Source organism: Eubalaena glacialis, chromosome 1, assembly GCF_028564815.1.
Source record: "Eubalaena glacialis isolate mEubGla1 chromosome 1, mEubGla1.1.hap2.+ XY, whole genome shotgun sequence".
Classification (NCBI taxonomy): Eukaryota; Metazoa; Chordata; class Mammalia; order Artiodactyla; family Balaenidae; genus Eubalaena; species Eubalaena glacialis.
The window spans coordinates 82,970,153-82,978,677 of NC_083716.1; the positions used below are offsets into that span (position 1 = coordinate 82,970,153).

Here is an 8,525-nt window from a genome sequence, read left to right on the forward strand (position 1 = left end):
GGCAGCCTCTGTGCTAATGGGTGGGGTTGTGTTCCTGTCTTGCTAGTTGTTTGGCATGGGGCATCCTGCACTGTAGCTTGCTGGTCATTAGGTGGAGCTGGATTTTGGCGTTGAGATGGAGATCTCTGGGAGATTTTCGCCGTTGATATTACATGGAGCTGGGAGGTCTCTTGTGGACTAGTATCCTGAACTGGGCTCTCCCACCTCAGTGGCACGGCCCTGAGGCCTGGCTGGAGCACCAAGAGCCTGTCCTCCACATGGCTCAGAATAAAAGGGAGGAAAAAAAGAGAAAGAAGAAGATAAAATAAAATAAAGTAAAATAAAATAAAGTTATTAAAATAAAAAATACTTAAGAAAAAAAATTTTTTTGAGTAAAAAACAAAAAAAGGGACAGACAGCACTCTAGGTCAGATGGTAAAAGCAAAGCTATACAGACAAAATCACACAGAGAAGCATACACATACACACTTACAAAAAGAGAAAAATGGAAAAAAATACATATATTGTTGCTTCCAAAGTCCACCTCCTCAATTTGGGATGATTCATTGTCTATTCAGGTATTCCACAGATGCATGGACCCGCCTCTGCGTGTAGGTCGCCTGAGGGCGTCTGTTCTTCGCTCAGACAGGACGGTGTTAAAGGAGCAGCTGCTTCGGGGGCTCTGGCTCACTCAGGCTGGGGGGAGGGAGGGGTACGGATGCGGGGCGAGCCTGCAGCGCAGAGGCCGGCGTGACGTTGCACCAGCCTGAGGCGCGCCGTGCGTTCTCCCGGGGAAGTTGTCCGTGGATCACGGGAGCCTGGCCGTGGCGGGCTGCACAGGCTCCCGGGAGGGGAGGTGTGGATAGTGACCTGTGCTTGCACACAGGCTTCTTGGTGGCGGCAGCGGCAGCCTGAGCGTCTCATGCCCGTCTCTGGGGTCCGCGCTGATGGCCGCGGCTCGCGCCCGTCTCTGGAGCTCCTTTAAGTGGCGCTCTTAATCCCCTCTCCTCACGCATCAGGAAACAAAGAGGCAAGAAAAAGTCTCTTGCCTCTTTGTCAGCGTCAGACCTTTTCCCGGACTCCCTCCCGGCTAGCCGTGGCGCACTAGTCCCTTCAGGCTGTGTTCACGCCGCCAACCCCAGTCCTCTCCCTGGGATCCGACCGAAGCCGGAGCCTCAGCTCCCAGCCCCCGCCCACCCCGGCGGGTGAGCAGACAAGCCTCTTGGGCTGGTGAATGCTGGTCGGCACCGATCCTCCGTGCGGGAATCTCTCCGCCTTGCCCTCTGCACCCCTGTTGCTGCACTCTCCTCCGTGGCTCCGAAGCTTCCCCCGTCCGCCACCCATAGTCTCCACCCGCGAAGGGCCTTCCTAGTGTGTGGAAACCTTTCCTCCTTCACGGCTCCCTCCCACTGGTGCAGGTCCTGTCCCTATTCTTTGTCTCTGTTTTTTCTTTTTTCTTTTGCCCTACCCAGGTACGTGGGGAGTTTCTTGCCTTTGGGTAGGTCTGAGGTCTTCTGCCAGCGTTCAGTGGGTGTTCTGTAGGAGTTGTTCCACATGTAGATGTATTTCTGATGTATTTGTGGGGAGGAAGGTGATCTCCGCGTCTTACTCTTCCGCTGTCTTTAAGCTCCTCCCATTTTTTTAAAACAAATCATTATTTTATCAGAAGTGTGTAAGAGTTCCATAGGAGAATTTTGGAGAGTTTGTGACAAGTTTATAGAAAATTTAGCACATAAAATAATGAGGAGTATAGAAGAATAAGAATATATAACTAATATAGTGTTAGCATGCATCAGAACAAAACAAATAATCCAATGCAACTCAGTCGATAAAAGATATGAGATTATTTACAGAGTTATAAACAGCAAATTTCTAATGCACATAAAAGCCATCAATAGGAATTTAAGAATTTGTAATTAGAGAAATTAAAATACAGCAAGTGTAATACATAATTTCATACCCATCAAGAGGGTTAAAATGTAAAAGTCTGATAATGCCAAGTGTTATAAAGGATGCTGACCAATGGAAATAGATATATGCTGGTTGTAGGCATATAAGTTTGTCCAAATATTTGGAGGGCAATTAGGCAATATGCATTAAAGTTGAAGCTGTGCATAGTCTTTAACTCAGGAATTAAGTGCTGAGGAAATTCTCACATAGTTGCATGTGGATATATGAGCAAAAGCATTTAGTACAGTCGTAAAAATATAACAGTACAGATGTTGGGATATGCCAATACCTAAGATTTTAAAAGTTTGTTAGGTTTTTCATAGTTTACTTGGCAGCTCTGGCTTGTAGTTCTTCCCCACAGATCTAACAGGTAGTTCTACAGGTAAAGGAAACCACATAGTCACTCTGTGAGGTATTTCCAACCATGTAGGTTTACAGAAAAAGCCCCATCGGGATAGACCTCCACTGTTCTAGGGTGTGATAGCTTAGGAGTGAATATGATTTGAACTTAATACATTTTTAGAGGGTGTCAAATTCAGAACCAGGCAGATCCATCTCCTGACCCTAAACATGGTCCTAAAGTAAATTGCTTGAGGAAATTGGATTGCAAAGGTTATAGGCAGCGAATTTTGAAGTGTGTCTGTATTCCATAGGAGATCAAAGAAGCCCAACTGAAAGAATTGTGGACTGACTGACATGACAGCTGTGGATTGAGCAAAACTTCTTTTTGAAAGGGCTGTCTTATCTTGAAGATTGTGACTTGGGAGGAACTAAGGTGATTGGCAGTGGAAAGAATCAGAACATGTGAAATACCTTAAAAATTTATTGACAAATAATTTTGCCTATGTTACACATAATAAAAAATAACCTTTACACTTTGGAAAAAAATATAATGCGTGTTTCTGGATACACACAAATTTGTTGAAAGTATAAAAACAGATTTGGCATGATAAACACTAAATTCAGGATCAAGGTTAATTGGGAAGAGAGGGAAGGAAATGAAATTGTGTCACTAAATCCATGAATGCTGCTTTGAAGCAAAAGTAGCCTTGTATTTTGTTTTAAACTGGGTAGCTACATGACTGTTTATGATATTATTCTCTATACTTCTAGGTATGCTAGAATTCTTTCTCAATTTTTAAAAATGGATAAGTAGATGATGAAGAAATTGATATTTGCATCAAACCAATCTGAAAACTGTGGAGATGGAAGGAAAGAGTGGGGTGAGATTGAAGTAGATTGAAGGGGAAGCATGAACTCATGAAATATCACCCAGATCAGTGAGAAGGCAGGTGGATGTTTCAGACTAACAGGAAGAACACAATGTGGGAATCAACAGGAAATGGCTCCCAGGTCTCAAGTGTTAGAGTGAGACTTAGGAAGATGCAAACTGGTTTCTTCCCATCAATGCCTGTGGTGAGTGGAAAATCAGGGACCTGAGTTCTTCCCCTGGCTTTGCCCTTCTGTAAGGGAGGTTAGTATGAAAGTCGGTGTCTGCCCTGCCACACTTTCCTCAGCTGCAGAAGAGTAGGAGAACTAGGTACATTAGTCCTGTCACATTTTCATGAAGTGATTTGTGGCTTCTACCTCTAGATTGCATGGGATTACTCTTGGTTTCTAACTGTAATGTTTTATTCTCAAAATTAGAATAGCAAAATAAAATATCTCCCCCGCACCTAAACTACTACGGCATTTTGCCTTTCCTGTATCTTTGATCAGCATCTTTAGACTTGTTCTTTTAAAATGTTCTGGTCTCTATTCATTTTCAAACATTTCCTTTAATTCTTAATTTTTTCACACTAAACAAAATCCATTTTCCTACCCTTTTGCTAAATGTTTTTTCTAGTGCATATCATTCATTAACAAGAGAACAATTTCCAGGGTTGTCTTGGAAACAAATGTAAGAAATGGAGTCAAAATATGGCGCTACTAGTTATCACAGCTGAAATTGACTTAAATTCCCTAATTCATAAGTAAAAGAAAATCCATATGCACTGGTTATATTTATATCATGTATTTCCCATTTCAAAGGTAAAATAAGAATTAGGAAAATAAATGTCCTAATAATTTATTTGATTCAAAAGAAAAATCATTTAAACACCAAATAACTTCAACAGCAGCAAAAGAAATATCTTTTACAACAGAAGTGTTGTTCAGCACTAGACCATTTGACTTGGGAGAAACAACTTGGGTAATGTGACAGAGAATCTTGGCAGAATTTGTCCCAGAGTTTCATTTTAATAACTGTTTTAAGTTAAATATCTACCAAATCAACTGTAGTTGATTCCAGTAGTGCTCCTTTACTGTGTATATATATAGTATAAATAAAAGTATTTAAATATATACATATATATTTAATTTAGCTGTGTTAAATGGCAGTATATGTATCTATCAAGCTTTTCTTAGAGTTTCGCTTAGTATTTTCTCATCTCCAGTGTTGTGCACTTTGGAAATCGAGAGCAAAGAAGTAAAAAATGAGGAAGTAGGAACTAATTGGGCACCTTCTTTGAAAGGATGAATGAAGTCTTTGAATAGAGGCTAAACCCCAGTGAAATAAGTGAAAATAAGCAAAAAGTACAAAACTCTATATAAACACATTATTTTTACATTCCTTTGTTTTGGTGATTATGAGGAAAAGATACGAGTTTAATACATATTCCAATCCTTCAGATTGTATCATCCCAGTGCAACCACTTCCGTCTTCCTCCTCTGTCTCTTTAAATATCTGTCCATTAGAAACAGTAAGCACCTCCCTGTAAAAACTGTGAATCATTAGGTAAATGAAATAAAGAGAAGGAGAAGTGTAAGTTGGATGCAGAATGAGCAAAGCAGTGAATGGCTAAACAAAGGAAAACAGAAATATTCTCTAGTGCTGAATATCAGATCAACTCAGCCTCCAGGAATACTGACCCTTAAGCAACTCTTAGCAGAAACTCAGAAAGACAGTGTGGTCATCCAGAACACTCAGATGACTTCTAGAGTTGTCGGCCTGTTAGGTGGCCTAATACCAGTCTTGGTTATATTCTAGGAGGTCTGATCTTGTAGATGAAACAAAGGACCAGGAATCTCTGGGCAGTGACAACCCTTACCAAGGATTGTATCGGATTGACCAAAAAGTTTATTAGGGTTTTTCCGTTAACGTCTTACGGAAAATCCGGAATGAACTTACTGGCCAACCCACTAACAATTGTCATTTGCTTCAGAACAGAACCCACCTACCGCCTGGTAATACAAAGGGAATATTAAAAAAGAATGTCTCGGGGCTTCCCTGGTGGCGCAGTGGTTGAGAATCTGCCTGCCAATGCAGGGGACACGGGTTCGAGCCCTGGTCTGGGAAGATCCCACATGCCGCGGAGCACCTAGGCCCGTGAGCCACAACTACTGAGCCTGCGCGTCTGGAGCCTGTGCTCCGCAACAAGAGAGGCCGCGATAGTGAGAGGCCCGCGCACCGCGATGAAGAATGGCCCCCGCTTGCCACAACTAGAGAAAGCCCTCGCACAGAAACGAAGACCAAACGCAGCCAGAAATAAATAAATTAATAAATTAATAAACTCCAATCTCTAAAAAAAAAAAAAAAAAAAAAAAAGAATGTCAGAGAATCAGCTAAATTATCTACAGCTGCACTGTCCAGTACAGTAGCCACTAGCTACTGGTGAATTTGAATGTTTTAAAACTAAATAAAATTAAAGATGCAGTTCCTCAGTAGCACTCTCCACATTTAAGTACTCAGTGGCTGACGTACTGGACAGCACAGATACAGGACATTTCCATCATCGGGGCAGTGCCAAGCCAGAATATTGTGGTCCATGAATCAGCAGCATTGGCATCACCCAGTGGTTTTTATTTATTTTTTTAATTTTAATTTTATTTTATTTTTAAAATAAATGTATTTATTTATTTATTTTTGGCTGTGTTGGGTCTTCATTGCTGCGTGCAGGCTTTCTCTAGTTGAGGTGAGCGGGTGCTACTCTTCGTTGTGGTGCATGGGCTTCTCATAGCGGTGGCTTCTCTTGTTGTGGAGCATGGGCTCTAGGCACGTGGACTTCAGTAGTTGTGGCTCGCGGGCTCTAGAGCGCAGGCTTAGTAGTTGTGGCGCACGGGCTTAGTTGCTCTGAGGCGTGTGGGATCTTCCTGCACCAGGGATTGAACCCACGTCCCCTGCATTGGCAGGTGGATTCTTAACTACTCTGCCACCAGGGAAGTCCCTCAGAGGTTTTTAGAAATGCAGAAACTTGAGCCCTAGTACATCTTTATGTGATATGTGTGTACATTAAAGTATTAAAGAGTAATGGTCTAAAGCTCATTCCAGGACTCCAGTCATTAAAAGATAAATGGAATACAAGTCAGAAAGCTGAGACAGAATAGCTCAGTAGATTGTACAGGAACTGTCTATGTACAAGAACTGTCTGGGTTCATTCAAATAACCTTGGATGCATAACCTCTTTTTGTGAAGCTGAGATGACTAATATTCTGTCTATTTTGGTCAAGACTGGGTAGGTAACAAATATACTAGCAAACAAATAACAAGAACAAATAACAAATTCCAATAGTACTTACTATTTGCTTGACACTCTTTGCTGGGCAAGTTAGGCGTTTTCTAAATTATTCCACATAAGTGACCTTTAAACAATTTTACTGATGATATAATTTAGTCTCAACAAGTATAAAAATCATACCCCTGATCACACAGCTAAGAAATGGCAGAGCCAAATTTGAAGAAAAGAAAAAAAAAGGTTTTTTCCCTTAGTCAACAGAAAATTAAGAAATATGTGCTGTTATTTTTGTTTCAAGGCTTAGAATTTTTAACCATAATTACTACTGTGGCAGAAATTAAATAAACCTTATTTGAGATTCAACTAAGAGAATATGACTAAGAAAGATTTTCTGTCCAGGCTCAGCAGTGGTAAAAAGAAATATTTATAATTTCCTTAAAAGCTTTTTGTCTTTTGGAGAGGCTCTAATCTGCATTAGCAGAGGTTGTACCCTTGACGTGACATTCAGTTTTATTCTCTGTGCATTTAGAAACCTGAACTTCAGTTTCTCTCTGCCTCACTTAATGCAGGGCCACTCTTCTGCATGCATTATTAACTTTAACTCCTACTGTTGTCTCCCCAGAATCAGACAGCACTATGATCTCCCATTAGCTATGAGACCAAACTGCGAAGTTCTTAGTAATGCAGGCAAAATTGAATTATTTTACTGGGGAGCATAGCATTTGGTAGTGCAACCAAGCAACCATATCAAGACAGTAGTTAAGAAAATGTGTTTTGAACAATTTTTATACTGACCACCACAAGCAGCTACTTGTTCACTTGGTTTATTGATAAAGGCTACCCTTACACAAGTTAAAGTAATGAATTCTTTAAATCATAATCAGAATTGCAAAAGCAACAGTCAAAGCTGGTCTTTTACAAGTGAATTTTTCATTTTTAAGCAGATAATGCAAGCAACTGTTTTCTCAGTGGAGATTTTAAGAAACTTAGAAGCCTATAGAGTGAAAAGAAAATTTAATGAAGATTAGCCAAGAAATTCCCATCAAGTATAGAATAGTTCCTATTTATAGTTCTTTGATATCAACTATTTATTATTTAATTACCAGTTTTCCCTATCTTACATTTTTGAACACATATTTCATATATTCTAAATTGGCTTATGTATTTAAACATATTGCAAGTATCTATTTAATATTTAAATATAAATATATGATTTTTTAATAACAAAATGATTTGATAAGAGGTGGTAGCACACAGTACATTCACATTGTGTGGTGGAAACTAAATTTCAGAAACTATCATTTGTCCACTTAAGTCAGTCAGGTTTGGTGATGAGTTTGGAGAAGTGATTGGGAGAATCAAGCATCTTTAGCCTAACTAATAGAAGTTTATATAATTAATGGACTTTCATGTGAAGAAATTTTGTGTAGCATCATAATGCAGATCTAGGGTCAGCAAATGATTAAGCAATGGTGGAGACAAATTCTAAAGTAATAATTTCTAACAATATGCTTTAAAAAAATTAATTTAAAAATAATAAAAAGAAATAAAAGCATTGGGTTGTAGGTCACAGGCTAATCTCCTGGGTGAGCTCATTTCATTCCATCCTCAGGGAGAAGAGTTGTAGGTGGATCAAAGAAAAATTGAAGTTCTGAGAGACTTCAAATCAGTGTGCCAATGGGTGGGGCTTTAGGGGCCATATCAGTGGAGGTCTGAGTGTTCTTCCTTCTTGTAGTTTTTGTTCCTTTCCTCTCCTGCTGCAGTGCTGATAAGGTAGCCTGATGATTACTTCTGCCTGTAGGTGTTCTTACGTTTGGAAGGTAAACCAATTGTCATAATATAGAAGCCCAGTGCATTGGAAATTAGTTTAGGCAAGCTTTGCTCCAGGCCTAAAGAAAAAGATGTCCATAGCCATCATGGCTTTCAAGGGAACTGGCATGGAGGACATTCCCCTAGCTAACATCTTTTTTGGGCCTGCAGATGAAGGCAAAGAATAACCATCCAATTTTTTTTTTTATATTGTCTGGCAATATGAAATGTTGACAGGATAGCTTGTCAATATTCAAAAAGTGATAAAGAATTAAATTTTTTTCCTTTTATATT

The 8,525-nt window shown here is 39.9% G+C and overlaps 1 non-coding gene across 1 annotated transcript; it reads right to left on the reverse strand.

Moving 5' to 3' along the window:
• Window positions 1–2,264: 2,264 nt before the first annotated feature.
• On the reverse strand, window positions 2,265–2,395 carry LOC133079326 (small nucleolar RNA SNORA18). Its single transcript, XR_009698161.1, has one exon. It is a non-coding gene; the product is annotated as a small nucleolar RNA SNORA18 (small nucleolar RNA).
• Window positions 2,396–8,525: the final 6,130 nt, after the last annotated feature.